The sequence below is a fragment of the Serinus canaria genome, chromosome 3 (genome assembly GCF_022539315.1).
Source record: "Serinus canaria isolate serCan28SL12 chromosome 3, serCan2020, whole genome shotgun sequence".
Lineage (NCBI taxonomy): Eukaryota > Metazoa > Chordata > Aves > Passeriformes > Fringillidae > Serinus > Serinus canaria.
This window is the reverse complement of record NC_066316.1, coordinates 20,310,257-20,326,183: the sequence shown is the minus strand read 5'-3', so window position 1 is coordinate 20,326,183 and position 15,927 is coordinate 20,310,257. Positions and strand designations below refer to the sequence as shown.

Here is a 15,927-nt window from a genome sequence, read left to right as displayed (position 1 = left end):
GCAATGTTAAGGAAATGGCCAGCAGGCCAAAATTAAATCAACTGGGACCTAGTATGTACAATGCACATTAAAAACCAGTCCAAATCTTTTATTTTTTGGAATATTCTTATTCATTTTAAAGGAAGACACTGATTTCTGCATTGGGAATTGACACAAAGAAATGTCATGCTTCTTTCCTGAGAGGAAAAGATCACTACACAGTGTTAATCCTGCAGATCTCCATGAAGATGTACAATATTTTTGCACTGTAACATCCCAAACTACAGCATTTTGTACCACTTTTGGACTTACCAGTAACTTTCACCAAAGTATCTCAGTTCTCCTGTGCTGATAACCTGTAAAATAGCAAAAGCCATTGCCCTGATTTTTACTCAAGCCGTAACCAGGTCTGCAAGATAAGAGGTACCAAACTGTATGCATGGTACATTGCACCTTTAATCATCTACCTACCCGAAATACTTAAGCAAGTAGTTAGACATCTAAATGGTTCAACTACAGGCTTAAAATAAATTAGTTTTGTAGTACATGACTGTGTCCACATAATTTGAAAACTGGCATTCGCATCCCACCTCAAGCAAAGTATTATTTCAGCTACAGGCAGAGCAGAAACTTAAAGTCAGTATTAGAGCCTAAGATTTAGTATTTCAGCTGAGAAGAGGGGAGAACAACAGGTCTAAGATTTAGTATTTCAGCTGAGAAGGGGGGAGAACAAACGACTGCAGGATGCTTCCCACTGCACTGTTTCACTTCTGGACAAACATTTTGCCATCAGAAATGCCCACAATCAGCATTGCTTTCCTTTTTCCACATCATCATAATGTAAATGGAGATACATTCTGGAAACCCTAAATGATTTTACCAAATGAGAAGGGAATGGCAGGGAAAATGACATACTAAACAAAGGCATCAAAGCCATCCCTCTCAGCTCTACTGAAAAAAGGCCTCAAGAAGCAGACACATTTATACTCCTTTTTAACCGAAAATACAGAGAAGGAGGTGAAGTATATGGGTTAAAAGCCAGCAAAAAGTAGTATAAAAAAGCCCACCAGGTATTGTTGCAAGAACCTCTAGATAAGCATCTTAAATCAGAGTAAATTACACACCTCATGCTGGTGACTCGGTCATGGGAAATTATGAAGCTACGTGATGTCTCATTTGTTGTGCTGAAAACAAATGTAAATAAATTACTGAGAGAATCTCATTTACATTTAGAAATTTATCCCGATGCATGACATGACTGCTGATGTTTTTTTAAATGACACTTTGAGAAGGAGTGCCACAATTAAAAACAGATTGTAGCCACCTCTGCAAGAGCCTGTGCAAGTGTGTGTGTGTCTGTGCACGAGTGTGCAACAGCAGACGTTCTAGAGAGATCTTTCAGCTCTTTGGAAAAAAGGCTTTCTTTTACTGCTGCACAGCCAAAATGGTGGTGCCAGGAGACAAAACCATTGATACGTGTTCTTCTGTGTATTCTCCCCTCTCCAGAGGGGGAAGCAGAAAGACACTGTTATGGATTGGCTGCTGCCACTACAACAGAAAGTGCAAATACTAAAACGGTGGGAACGGAAAATAGTGTGGCACATCCCTCCATCATCAAGTGTAGTAAAACTTCCCCTAAATACACACACAAAAAGCCTTTCACTGAAGCTTTTATCTCCCCCCTCCACATCTCACATTTTAAGCTGTCACTGAAAAAATTGAGAAGGATATCCAGGAAGCCATAAGATGGAGAGCAAGTTGAACTGCTGTTAGCTAAGCAGCACACACTCAGGCAAATATCCAAATGCTTTAGGAGCTGTCATTCTCCATCCCGCGTGGGAAGGCTGCGAAGAGACGGACTTGCTCGTATCATGATTGCTCTTATTATTACAGCAGTGAAAACACTGCATACTAATGGATGTGTTTTCAGAAAAAAAGACTGTTAGATGGCTTTTTCGACTCTGTGCCTGCCTGTCTGGGCTTCAGTATCCGATATATCCTATCCCTTTCTTTGCTTCCAAAACAGAACTCTAAAAAAAGTTTGTAACATGAGGGCAAATAAAACATATTTCCAAATGGGGACATGACAGTGCTCTACAACCCCACATACGGCAGCATATTTACATAAGCCTGCATAGGTCAGAGAGTTTATTTGTTAAGGGACAAATAAGCAGGCCATGAAATAATTATTTTTCATTGTGCCCTGCCAAACCTACCCAGCCAAAGGCTAAATTGAGCTGCTATTGTGATTATTTGAACTGTGGAGCCAAAAGTCTTCACTGCAAAGCATCCCAGCTGTCCTAAATTTTATTCTGATGGCTAGTTTTCACACTAGCTTGAAACTTGCCAAAAATGCTCCACAAAACAGGCAGGCGGAAGGCTTGCTTTATCCAGACCTACATCAATTACTGATTTAGAGCTGTTCTGAGAACTTGATTATTAACAAATCACTTCCCAAAATTGTTATGACAAGATTCACATATGCAAATGGCAAGCTGCTCATATGTACACAGCTAGCAAAAGAAATTAATACAAAGGTTCCCAGATTTATTTATGGTTATTTCCTATTCTGCTTTACTGCAAATTAGCCACTAAAATATTAAAAGAAAGGAGAGAGTTCCAGCTGCAGCATTACAGCTTTGACATATGGTGACATGGGAACACCCAGGCCTTAACTGCTCAACATGCTTCTGCCTTCACCCACCTCCCTGGGGAAAAGGATCTACCAGTGCCTTCTGGCACCAGAGGAAGCAAAACCACTATGGCAGCTCTCAAGCTGCAGGTTTGGCCAACACACCAAGGAGCAGGTAGGATTACGCTGAAAACAGTTCAGATGACAGGCTTGGGAGGATATTTCATATTTTAAACAAGGTTGACAGTGCAGGAGGGGGAACAACAAATAGAATATTTTTTTTAAACCTCATGCTTCAAAGCTTAAATTAAACCCTAATAATGAACGATTAGGATAAGAACATGTAGAGAGAAGATTATCCCAAGTCTGCCCATTGTGAGGCTTTTACAACTGTACTTGAGATGCCTGGGGTTGGTCATTGCTAGAGACAGAGCAGGAGGATCTTGGGAGCTATTAATTTCATACTCTCTACATTTTGTCTTAAATAACTAAGACACAAACAAAAGACAAAGAGACTAATTGTTTTGAAGGCAGCAGACTTATAAATAAATGAAACGCCCATCACTTGGTATCAGGCTGTATGTACCACAGCCCTGACCAGACAAGTGCACCTTGCTGCAGCTGCCCTCCTTTTCCTCCACACCTCCTCCTATTCTTCATCCTGTTCGTAATTTCACTGTAATATCCTCAGGGCAGCAACCACTCCACATTTACACATGAATTAGAACAACACCTCTCACAATGGCATACCAGTCCTGATTGGACCTGGACTGCTCCTGGGAATGCTGCTGGGAACGGTACTATAAAAAGAGCTCATAAAGGTATAGAGTTCAGCACAGTAACACACACACACACACACACACACACATACACACCCTATCTTTTATCACAGTTAACATCACCAGACTGTTAACTCTGTTTTCACAATAAAACTGCAGATTGTTTAATCCATTTCTAAGCTACTAGATGGCTGCAGGATGTGCAGCTCACATTCAGCAGACCTCCACCACCAGGACACTCTGTGCAATGGACTCCTGCACTTACTGCTCAGTACAATGACAGAAATGCTACGAGATTGTGTTATAGAGGTCAAGGCTTAAGGTTGAATCCTGCTAGGATTTGCATGGAAGCTGATCCAATGATGAGCTAGGGACATTCAGGATGGGCAACCAAAGGAAGCCACAAACAGTGTCAACCACATCACCCCTGTGCAACTATTACAGAACAAACCTGATTAGCCCAAATTCCCTTCTGATTTCCTTCCTTCCTTGGGAGAGGCTTTTGACCTTTGAGCTAATGTTTTAATATATTCTGGAATTTCAAATTTTGTACATAATAAACTAGTTATTTTCAGGTACTTCAGATATAAATAACTCCAATACAAAATTCTAACTTGTACTGGTACTCAGTCGTACTATTTTTAACTGAAAATAAAAAAAATAAATTTGAAAATCTTTAGCAACATATTTCTATTTTTCCAACAATTCTGGCATATTAATTATTTTGTGGGACTTTTTCTGAAGTACTATGAATGGCCAGTATGCTTCACAAAGAGCAAAAGAAAAAAGAAAGCAATGGGCACAGGTAAGATGGCAAATCAATAAGTAACTTGAGAGCATGTATAAATTCTGGCACCTGAGCCCCCTCTAAAGTCAGGTTCCATGTTGTAGCCACTCTTTCAAATAGTTAATATCTAGAAAAAGTGGAAAAAATAGTCAAAAGGTAAAACATATTAAAAATAATAATTAGAATAGAATGGACACTTCGTCAGGTCTGTATTCTGCATTGATAGGGTACCTGAAATTGACTTTAAAAGTTTATCATACAGATTAAAGCTGTTAGCAACTGCATTTATCTCTTTCAAAATCAAATAATTTTTTTTAAGTACAAATTATTTTTTGTTTACTGCCAAACGACAGATTTCTTTTATTTGCCTAAAACTCTACACAATCAAATTGCATGTAAATTCCAAGATCATTATTCCTTTTTCTCTGACTCCTGATGGGATGGCAGCATTACAGGGCCCTTTTTGTGCTTTTCTATGTAACTTTGGACTCAATGCAAGTTTTGTCCATGGCATAAACGTGGAGATTTTCTTTCTCACAGAGATGTGGCCCTCACTGCTGGACATTCTCAGCCTGAGCACTTCAGCTTTTCCATGAACAGCCTGCAACTTGTGACTTGACTCTTGTTCTTTTTGCCTGGGGTGCCCACGGCTCAAACCAAAGCTAACTCTGCCCAGTGTCACACTTCTGGAACAAAGATCCCTCAGGAATGGTCTTTTTACTTCTACAAAGATAGTAAGAGACTGAGACCTACATGGAAGAGGCTACTGACAACCCCACACACACTCAGTCATAGCCAGATATGTGACAAAGTCCTATTAAATCCTATTAGGGAATAATACAAATGACAGAGCTTAAAGAATACAGTTCGCTACTAATTAGACAGCCCATAAATCTGTTCAGAACCTTCAGGACTTACTGCCAGAACAACAATCTCAAGACCTTTCACTGAGTTTCATTTTAACAGATCTGTTGTCCACTGAACCAACAACTCTGTTGCTTACAGACAAGATATTTCATCAACTTAAATACTATTAAAAGATCGTGCACTTAGCTTTCCTGAAATTGTGTAACATTTGCATGGTATAACACATACTCTTACTTGTTCACTGCAGTCTGATTCAAAGTGCTATAAATATGTTTGCCCTTTCTGCTAAGCCCGCCTAAGGGATTAGCAACCCCCCAAAAGTTCAGTTGAATATTAACTGCATTAACTTTGCAGACTGTAACATACTGTTACACTCAAACAGCCTACGGTGTGGTATGGATGACTTGCTTAATAAAAAATGTTTTCTTGCAAAGCCCAATTGCTAGAAAAAAGAATCTGCTCTGTCAAAGGGGGTGACCTCTTCCATTTAACTTCATAAAGCAAACAAACAAAAGGGAGAAGTTTACAGGGATGTCCAGAGAAATGTTTATCATTTCGTCTGTCAAACCAGATGGACTTCCCTTGGCAACACAGCACCAGCTCCACTCTACGTTAGAAATTAAGTCACTTCACCATAAAAAAAACCTGAGAAATACAGCAGCAAAAGTGTCATCTACTGTAGTAATGTGAACTCAAAAACTGTAAAAGAAGTATGTTTGCTTACTTAATTTGCCAAGTAAGAAGTGCTTTGCATGCCAACTCCCATAAAAAACTCATGTGCTGGAAGACTCTTCAGCACAAAGTTATATAGTGGTGAAGACAAATAAAAAGAAAAGGAAATATTTAAAAGTTGGAAGAGGGAGAGTTGATAGGAGTGTGAAAGGGAGCTGACTTGATAGCTAGTGACAAAAAGTCAACGAAGAGCAGATTCTTGAACCTCCCAAGCAAAAAGCTCCCAGGCAGAGGCAGGGGTTGACTGGCAGTATCTGATCAAAAGATGAAGAAAGGGAAATAGAAAGAAGAAAATGAGAAAGGCTGGGAGAAGTTACTTAAGGTTAAGAGGTAAAAAGTATTCAATAGATTGCTAAAATACTTTTAAAAACTAAAAAAACCCTCTTTCTTTACAACCACAGTAATAAAAAATGTAGAACCTGTCTATGATGGGATGAAAACAGAAATTACATAAGATGGGGTTTTTTTCTTTATCAAAATATACACAACAAAAACATTCTCTATGCTGCTGTGGGAACACATAAAAATACTCAAAAGACCTTGATCCTGAACACTGCAATGAAACCTTTCTCATTTGGTCTTCAAGATCACGTCTGTATCAATTTGTAAAAACACACTCTCCCATACAAAGAACTTGGGTGTAACAGAAAATAAATCCAAACTCTGAGAATTAGAAACCATATTTCTTCATAATGCTGGACATTTACTTGCTTCTGCCATTCACCATCACCATTATGTTGTCTAGAAATGGAGACCAACAATAGATGTAGGTAATTACACAAGAACTTAAACTGCAGAGAGCTTCAGACCACAGCATTAAACCGGAATTAAAGCTTTACAGGAAAAGAGAAATGTTTCACTCCCTGAAATCACCTCCCTCCCTCAAACACACACTGCACACCTGCTACCCACCAGCCAGATGGGACTGAAGTCTCCTGAATCAGATCTTGGATTTTTAAGCTCAGCTGGAGTTCAACTGGATTTCAAGACATGAAAATATATTATCATTTTGCATTCAAAAAGTTACACCAGTGTCCAGGAACTCCTATTTTCAGTGCTGCTTGCACAATTAGATGTATATTGAAGTGGGATTATTCTCTCAAATGTCTTAATAGAAATAAGTAAAATGCAGCTTTGCATCAACATTTAATTTAATTACACATGCTCACTTAATATGTGAAAAACAGAAAAAATCTGATTTTAAATCATCAGCATGTTCAGTGAGATTTGGAATTTAGCTAATTCGCAGTGACCAAAAGTGTTTCTTTAAAAGTCCACGAAAGCAATTTAGCACCCAAACTCACTTAAACATTGTAGCAACTGTCCCGTAATGCACAGGTATCATAAAATATTAACACAAGTTAAGAAAACACTGGGAAGCATTATATTCCTAGAGAATTTGCTAAGCTAGCATAATGTAACATTTGTCGTCAGTAAGTTTCTTCAGTTTAGAGATCTCTACCCTGTTCTCCAGAAGAAGGTCTCATTTTTCCTCCCTCTGTTCCAGCAGCACAGCTCCACCAAGTCCCTGTTGCCTGCACTTCACTGGAGTGCCAGCAACTGCCAAAGTCACATTTTTAACTGGGCTTGGTCGTTCCCCAGCTTTTCCTTCAGTTCCGAAACCAACTTGAGACATGCAGGGGGTTAACAAGTCACTGGTCACCAGCACGCCGGTCTCCGCAGGGGCCGTGGGCATCTGGGAGCTGCTGCTGGTGGTGTTCCGCCAGAGCCGCGCCTGGCAGGTGCCAAGGCGCAGGAATGCGAGTCCTGCCCGCTTGGCCAGCCTTGGACTGACCTTTAGTTGCAACAGGGAACAGGAGTTCTGTTAGTGAACACAGAGTTCTCGTCTACACATTTTTTAAATTGATTCTTTTATTGATGTGAAGTGCCCAGGTGCCCTCACGACAGTCACTAATATGGATTTCGAAAATAAAATTAATTAAGGGCTAGTCTGGACCACCTTTACTGTCACCATGTAGTACCCTTTTCTACAAGTAACAATGCTATCAACCAGCGAGCACGAGTGGAGTGTTTGAGGAGTATTTCATTACATCCCAAAACACCTGACCATGGAGGTCAAGATCACTGTCACCTATCTATGCGTACACACACACACACACACACACACACACACACACACAGACACAGAATTCCTGTCCTCTCCTACCTTCCATAAGGGGAACCGAAGCACAGAAAACTTAACTGGCCAAAGGCAGCGTCAGAGCTGTGCCGCTCCGCACTCCATCCGTCCAGAGCACGGCACAGGGAGCGCGGCACGGGCAGAGCCTGAGCGGGAGCAGAGCAGCCTGGCATGCAGGCTAATCTGAATTACACTCATCCAGCCCTCGAAATGGTTCCTCATTAGCTGCGGGTTAATGGACTCCCAATGAGTAGTGTTATTTTCATCCCCTGCCTACTGAATACAAAATTCATTTGCAAATATCCTGTAAAATACTGCAAAGCAAGCCAAAGAGATATGACAACATAAGAGGCATACTATTTATGGAATGCACTTACCGTCATTTAGAAAAGGAAGCTGACATGAGCAACAGCCTAAATTTAGCAACACATTTAGTTTTTATTCACTAGTCACAATGACAACATTTCAGAAGGCTACCGCACACCTTGTGCGCCGAAAGGTTCCATCGAAATCAAGACAGACTTTGAACTGAAAGGAATTCGGGATCAGCTCCCTAATGAATACAACACTGAGTTAAATTAAGGCAATCACCATCTTGACTTTCTATTCCAAGTAGATATAAAATTACATTGATTGCAGGAAATGGTGGCATTCAAACAATATTGCAATGGCCAAAGCCTGAAAGCTAAATTCATTGTCAAGCTAAACTAGGCTTTCAGAGGGCACCATCTGATTTGAGGCAAAAAATCATCTGCAAACCACATATTTTCAATTAATAGTGTAAAAGGCACAGAGCAAGAAATGAAAAACACAGGTCAATATGCCACATGCCACTCAAAGAAGCAGAGTCTCTGCATGAAGATACTATGCACATACATACACATGTATGTGTATATATATATATATGTGTGTGTATGTGTGTGTGTGAGTGCATGTATGTGTTTTGGGCTTTTTTAGTTTTTTTTTAGGCAGCCTGTACTACAAAGGCCAAATTTGAGGTCCAGAAAGGCACAATGCATCTCTAAACAGCCTGACAATGCTTTTACCCACACTATCTTTACTTCAAAAGTAATTTCACATCAACAGCACACAAAGTTAAACCTAGTTCTTTTGAAAACTCAGAAAAAGAATTAATTCGAACCCTTACCTTTGGCACCTTAAAGACTTTTGGCCATGACTTACCTGTATAAATAGAAAGAACTAATTTACTACAGAAATGCCCATGGGCAAACATGTTCTGGCTAATGAAGTGTTCAGCTTTTGCATGATTAACCAGCTGGTGGGGGTGGTGTAAAAATCACAGGGCATAAAATAATAAGAAAAATTGATTAGCAGCTCTCTTTTAAAGCACTCTATGAAAAAATTCCTTATTTTTGCTGAGCAGTTTGGAAAGTGACTGTACAGAAAGATAGACTCAAATGACTTACCAAGGAGCCAGGCAGAGACTGCAGCAGGCACTCACTCCTCCAAGACCTGCATCGCAGAGAGGTTCAAGTGAAAAGCAAGATACCAACCAGCACCACGGCTGGAGTACTTATACAAACGGTCCTGCCACTAGTCAAAAGGGTAATTTTCTACTATATTGCAAAAGACATTATATAAAGTTAAAACCATGATTGTGCCTTGATTCAGTTCAGTTTCTACCTCAATGCTCTACACTTGAACACCTGAGCTGGCTACAACTATTGCCGTGAGCCAATTTAAGAAATGCCTCTGTAGGAGCCCCGGGATTCACATGCTACTTAGAAATAATGCACAGATTTAGGTGATGCCACATAAAAAAGATGGGGTTCGTATTTACTAGGGACAAACATCCTCTTGCCCTTCCCATCCTGTACAAGGGGTTCCTTACAAGCTCACATGCTCTGCCCTCAAAATAGGATCTAATTAGTGTACAAATATTTGGCAGACAGGTCACGAAAATAAATTTATCATTAACTCTCCCCTAAACCAAGGCAGGTTATCCTGGAGCAGTTTCACTTCACACACATTTGCTCTGGGTAACCCTTCAGCTGAGGTACAACTGGCACATAACAGTTTCTTTAAGAAGAAAACCCACATATTTTTATGGCATGGAATTACTTCAGAAACATGAAAAAGCTGCTCACATAAGATATACATACCAGGAATAACAAATGAAAGCAAAAATTTAAGTTACAGATAATTTGCAATAGGCCATTGTAATACTCACAGTCCCTCTTTAAGGTCATTGATTCCGTGGAAAATGCATGTTTTACACCTATTTATGGACTTTCAAAGACCAGTTTACAGCTATGTACCATGGGAGACACAGGCAAAGAATTTGCATCTCAGGGATTTGCAATGTGTTCCAGCCCTGGGGATGCAAGCATAACTGCAATGCTGGGGACTTCAAGGGCTGGGAACCTACATTAACTCCTTCTGGTAATTTACAAGCTGTCCCCTTATATCCACAGCTGATTTCTAACCATAACCAGCTATTGCCTCCTCAACAGTCCTCTCTTGTAGTATGTGATGGTATATGACATACCTTCATATGCCCAGTTACCTGGATATTAATTCAATTCTTAGATTGAATTAATTCACAGTATACAGTGCATGCTGTGGCTCAAAGTACTCAATCATACCATGGGATTCTTTGTGAGGAGCAATAATTTTACCTGAAGTAAGAGTTATTTTTCACAAGAAGAACCAAAGCAGAACTCTGAAGCCCATTTTCCCTCCTTTCATGACTCCTGTATTTACTTTCATTACCATTTCCTGAGGAAGATAGTATCATTTTAAATGCACCCAAAGAAAGATTTTTCCATGCAGTTTCCCTATAGGAACCAGGCAGGTTATCCTGAAAGCAGATCACTTCACATGTACACCAAACACACTGCAGAATGGTCAGGCCCATGAAGGTTAGATAACTCTACAAATATTCCATAGAGGTCTTTTTTCTTATCAGGTACATATGAGAAATCTTCTCACTAACTTGAGGGTCACTTCAGACTTCTGATATCAAAGAGGTTTTTGCCCACTTTCAAGGCATTGCTGGAGTATTGGATCTTTATACACTTGCATAGATCTTGCTTTCAAGCCTCCTCTAACTTTTTGGGAACATATTAACACTTAAGAAAGTGGGCATAGAACAGACTTGAGCAAACTGAAATAGAGGAAAACTGAAAGCACTGGCATTTCTCTCAGTACATCAGTTATGAAAGTGTTATTTCCAGATATAATTCATCATAAAAAGAGAAATTTCTAGTTAAGCAAGAAGTAGCATTAAATTCCACTTAAGTCTAATTTCTCTGGTCATATTTGAATCATGAGCCATTTCTAAAATGTCGTGTATTTCTAACTCTGATGAACTGGGACCCTGACAACACCGGAACTTGTAAGCTGTGTTTGAAGTTATTTTCAAACATGGTAACAGCCTAATATGGTTACAACACAATTTATTAATTGCAGCTAAGAAATTATGCTATGCAGTATCTAAGTAACATCATAATTTTAGCTAGCCTACTTGTTTCAAAAGTAAAAAAATTTTTAAAGCCTGTTTGCTACAGAAAGTGAATACTTGTTAAAACTGTACTTCTTAAAGGAATTCAGAAACACAGATATGAGGCGTAGCTGGTTTACAAAAGGCAAAAGCTAATTCTTCAGACCCGTGCATCATACTCCAAAAGCTTTATATAATTATCTGTTTACTTTTGAGCAATTGCTTTGGAAGACCCCCCCGGTGAGTTGTGTGGTGTGCCCTTGGAGAGGGGTCAAGCACAACATACAGGCTGCACACTGCAGGTTTGCTTTCAAAGAACAAGCATACACAAAGGTATTTAAGTGCCTAACTGCACTTACATCCACCCTCAGTGAAATAGAGTAAGTGCCTCTGAGGACATGATCCTTTGACATCAATGTGGATTCCTCAAATGGATCCAGGTCCGTGCTTTTATGGACACCAAAACTGCAGAAAGTGAAAATCATTCTGCTTCGTGGCTTCTTTATCCTCTTCTTTACCGGAGTTTCTCTAAGACCATGGTTCCTGGTAGAGAACACAACAGCCAAACAGGCTGGTCTAATTAACCAGAGTTTTTCATACTAATTAGGAACAACATGAGCATTAGGCAATCAATAGGACACCTCATGCCACTACTGCTTAAGTCTGCTTTGACTACTTCTGGTTCAGCTGTAACCTTGAAGCATATTTGGAGGGTTCTTCCTGACACCCTCCCACGCCGCATCAATTTTTAGCAACAATAACCTTTCCCATTACACTAGAAATTGATAAGCAACACTGTTAACCTATGTGATGCAGCTAAAAGTCAGATGTAAAGTACCAAAAGGATTTTTTTTTAATTTTGGTAAATTATTTTGATCACTTCTAATGTGATTATACACTTGACCAGTGAGTAACATAGTATGATACTCTCACCACACTGCAAACAAGTTGCATACAGACTTGTTTAACACACACATCCCACTCAGGAGCAAGGGGAGCCATGCTCCACCATTCACTGTACACTCAGCAATTCACTTCCAAATTCATATGAAATAACAATGCAATCATTTTTTCAAAAGTCATTTAAAACTCTTTCTGAATAACTTCTGAAGGACAGCTGTCAAGAAAGTAATACGTCTTAAGTACAGATAAAAACAGAAAACCTGTAAAGAATCTTTTCTAATTGAGAGGCTCAACTGCTAAAATTAGTTCTTGGAATTTCTCCTTTGGGTGCCAGTTCAGATCTTGCTCCAAATGACCATTAACAATCAATCCCACTAACTTTGAAATAATCCACAACTACCCAATAACACCTGTTTGCTAATTAGGTGCATGCAACCCCCTCACAAAACATCAACTCTCATACCCTTATTTTCAAAAATGCACTTTTGTTCCAGTGTCCTGAAACTAACTGTACAAACACAAAGAACTTAGATGCCCTCTCAACCCCCACTGGAAGTGACAAGTGAGTCCTTCTAAAACTGCAGACACATACTGTCAAGTGCAGGTGTTTGTAAACAAGTTTGGAAATGTTTCTAATTATAAACCATAGGAGTTAAAATTAGAAGTCCAATCCGTTAGCCTTAAAAAAAAGAACTTCCAAAAGTGTTCATCTAAATGAGAGAAACCAGGCATGTTTCATTTAGTAACAAGAGCAGAATTCCTGTGCCAAGCAGCACATTGCTCTTTATCAAACTTTCCACTATGAGTTACATTTCTTAAAAAAAAAAAAAAAGATTTGATAAGAATTTTAATTTGCTGTCATACTATGATACTGTATATGCGAAAGTACAATCTAAAAATACTCTATTCACAGGTCTCCCGCGTTTCACATAATTATAAAGAGGGAAAAGAAATGTTCCCAAATCTTCTGAATCTGTCTTGGCTGACAACATCAAAGATCAGCTTTTATGGGGAGCTTCCCACGCTGACCTTCTGAGAACTCAAACCAAACTCTGCTTGAGGGATCCTTACTCTTCTGGATGAAGTTCTCCTCAATAACCTCAACTACTGCAAAGCTTGGCTTGCCTGGCACAAAACTGCTGAGAGAGGAAACTCGGAGAGGCAATCCCAGAGCTCTGGCTGATGGAGATCTCGGGATGCTGCCACTGAACTTGACCTATCTCAGACTTGTCTTCACTACTCTGGCGTGGAGGTCAGAAATGCAGCTCTAAGGAGCCACGTGCTTTGACCAACACTTCAGACAGAGGCTGAGAGAAGGCAAATCCTGCAGCTCTCATACACCATTTACAGTACACAAGGTAGTGCAGGCACAAAGATGGACTTTACCTTTGCAGGAGTTATGGGGGAAAGCAAAGCTAAGAGGAGAGGGAGATCTTTTAAGGGGAAAAAAGATTCATTAATCTCATTATTTCTTAAAGGAAACATAACAGCACATTTGAGCATGTCAGAATAGCTTCTGCTGATTACAAGTGAGCAAACATGAAACAATTGCTGAGAGGCTCAACTATGGCCTTGATTCAAGAACAGGGTAGACTCCTGCTGCACTGTCCTGAAGAATGTGGAAAGGAACATGGATTAAACAGTGAGGACCTGCTCCAGGAACAAGGTGGGTCTGGCCCTGCCCAGCAGATATCCCTCTGCTCCCCACTACAGCACAGACAGGCACTGCAAGAGGCTCTTTGACCCCTGCACAGCCAGCCTCCTCCTCCTACTCCTCTGGGATGTTACAAGACAGAGGAAAAGCCCAAATCCATCCTCCTCAAGAACCAGGACGGAAAGTAAGTTGCCCATGTCTCATCACAGTCAGGGACCTATTTCACATAATAACCACCACCCAACCTTTCCTTTTCCTTCCCTTCCTTTTTGTTTTTAGCCTTTGCTCTGTACAAATAATAGCGTAAAAATAATATTTTTCTGGAGAGCCTTTTGAAATTCACTGCATTCAACAAACATGACCACTCCAGTTTAGTGCTGTATGGTCTTGTACCCAACAAGTGCAGTGCTTTCAAAGCAGGAGTCCTGCAGGTGGCACTTCCTTTGCTGCAAGTCATAATAGCATAAAATAATGGAATCAGTTGGATTGGAAGGGACCTTAATGGTCATCTAATTCCAAACCCACTCTGATGGGCAGGGACAGCTTCCACTACACCAGGTTGCTCTAAGCACCATCCAACCCAGCCTTGAAAACTGCCAGGGCTGAAGCATCCAGTTTCTCTTGGCAACCTGTTCCAGTGTCTCACCATCCTCACAATAAAAGTTTCTCCCTAATTTCTCATCTAAACCTGCCCTCTGTCAGTTCAAAGCCATCCTCCCTTGTCCTATCATTACACCCTGCTAAAAAGTGTGTCCCCATTCATTCTTATATGTCACCTTTAGGTACTGGAGACTATAAAATCTACTCAGGGCCTTCTCTTCTCCAGGCTGAACAACCCCAACTTCTCTCTGCATAGGAGAAGTGCTCCAGCCCCCTGAGCATCTTTGTGGCTTCCTCCAGACTGACTCAAATGGGCCTACATTTCTCCCGTGTTGGGGACTCCATAGCTGGACACAGCACTCCAGGTGGGGTCTCACCAGAGCAGAGGAGAGGGGGAGAATTCCCTCCCTCAACCTGCTCACCATGCGGCTCCTGCTGCAGCCCAGGATATGGCTGGCTTTCTGGGATGCAAGAGCTCATTGATGGGTTTTACTGAGCTTCTCATCAACTAACCTGTAGCTTCTCTCTTAAGCCATTCCCTGTCTTTTTAAGACAACTCCTTTTTTTCTTTTTTTTTTTTTTTTTTTTTGATGACATAAGTAAGGGATGGAGAAGCCACTTCAGTGAAGGGACCACAGTAATCAGGAACAGAGTGATGGTGCATCTCACCTGCTGGTGGCCTCTACCCCTCTTTTCCTAGGCTTGGGTACCTCATCCTCCCCTTTCCTGGTCAGTGCTGTGAGAGCTCCCTCTCCTGTTCCAGTTTAACCAATGTTAGACCTTGTCCTATTGGAAGCATGGCCTCAGTGAACAGAGCAGTTTCTAAGAGAGTCTCAGCAAACTAGGTTTCCTGCTACAAACTGACATCAAAATAATTCCCTGAGGAAGTATAAACTTCCAACTAAAACCTATGAAATTTACTTCTTTGTTAAACATAGATTTATATTCACATGTCCAAGTTGGTATACATACTATGGATATTGTGTATATACAATATATACACATATATACCCACATATGAATGGCACACACACACACATGTAGCACTGCAAATCTTTAATGCTACTAACCTCATTGCTATTTTAATTCCAAGCAAGGATAAAAATCATTAGTTTCTACAAGCACATCTAAACTTCTGAATGTACCCACACTGGACACACCTAGAAAAATGTTTTTTCCTAAATGAATACATATTGGAGCTGTGCTTGCAAGTCTAAAAACACCAGGCTTTTCACTGGGTATATAAATATTTTAATTAACAATAAGTATGTATTTAGGAGATTCTGCATCAAAGTCTAGATCTGTTAGGGTGATTAACCCATTACAGTTTTCTAAGATATTAAATGAAAGAAAATAGGAAATTAGGAAATGCATAAGGAATTTAGAAAACA

At 40.2% G+C, this 15,927-nt stretch overlaps 1 protein-coding gene across 13 annotated transcripts in view; it reads right to left on the bottom strand.

Moving 5' to 3' along the window:
- The window catches only part of ESRRG (estrogen related receptor gamma), a 393,435-nt gene that overhangs the window by 331,483 nt on the left and 46,025 nt on the right, over positions 1–15,927 (bottom strand). For 3 of the 13 annotated variants that reach the window (XM_050972141.1, XM_050972137.1, XM_050972140.1), the window contains exon 2: positions 9,344–9,389. The exons of 7 other annotated variants lie outside the window; for them this stretch is intronic. The gene's annotated coding sequence lies outside the window, so the exon portion shown is untranslated. Of the gene's footprint in view, positions 1–291; positions 336–1,103; positions 1,164–9,063; positions 9,099–9,343; positions 9,390–15,927 lie in introns of those variants that run through there. 3 more of the 13 variants (XM_050972136.1, XM_050972138.1, XM_030235297.2) reach the window with 2 other exon arrangements.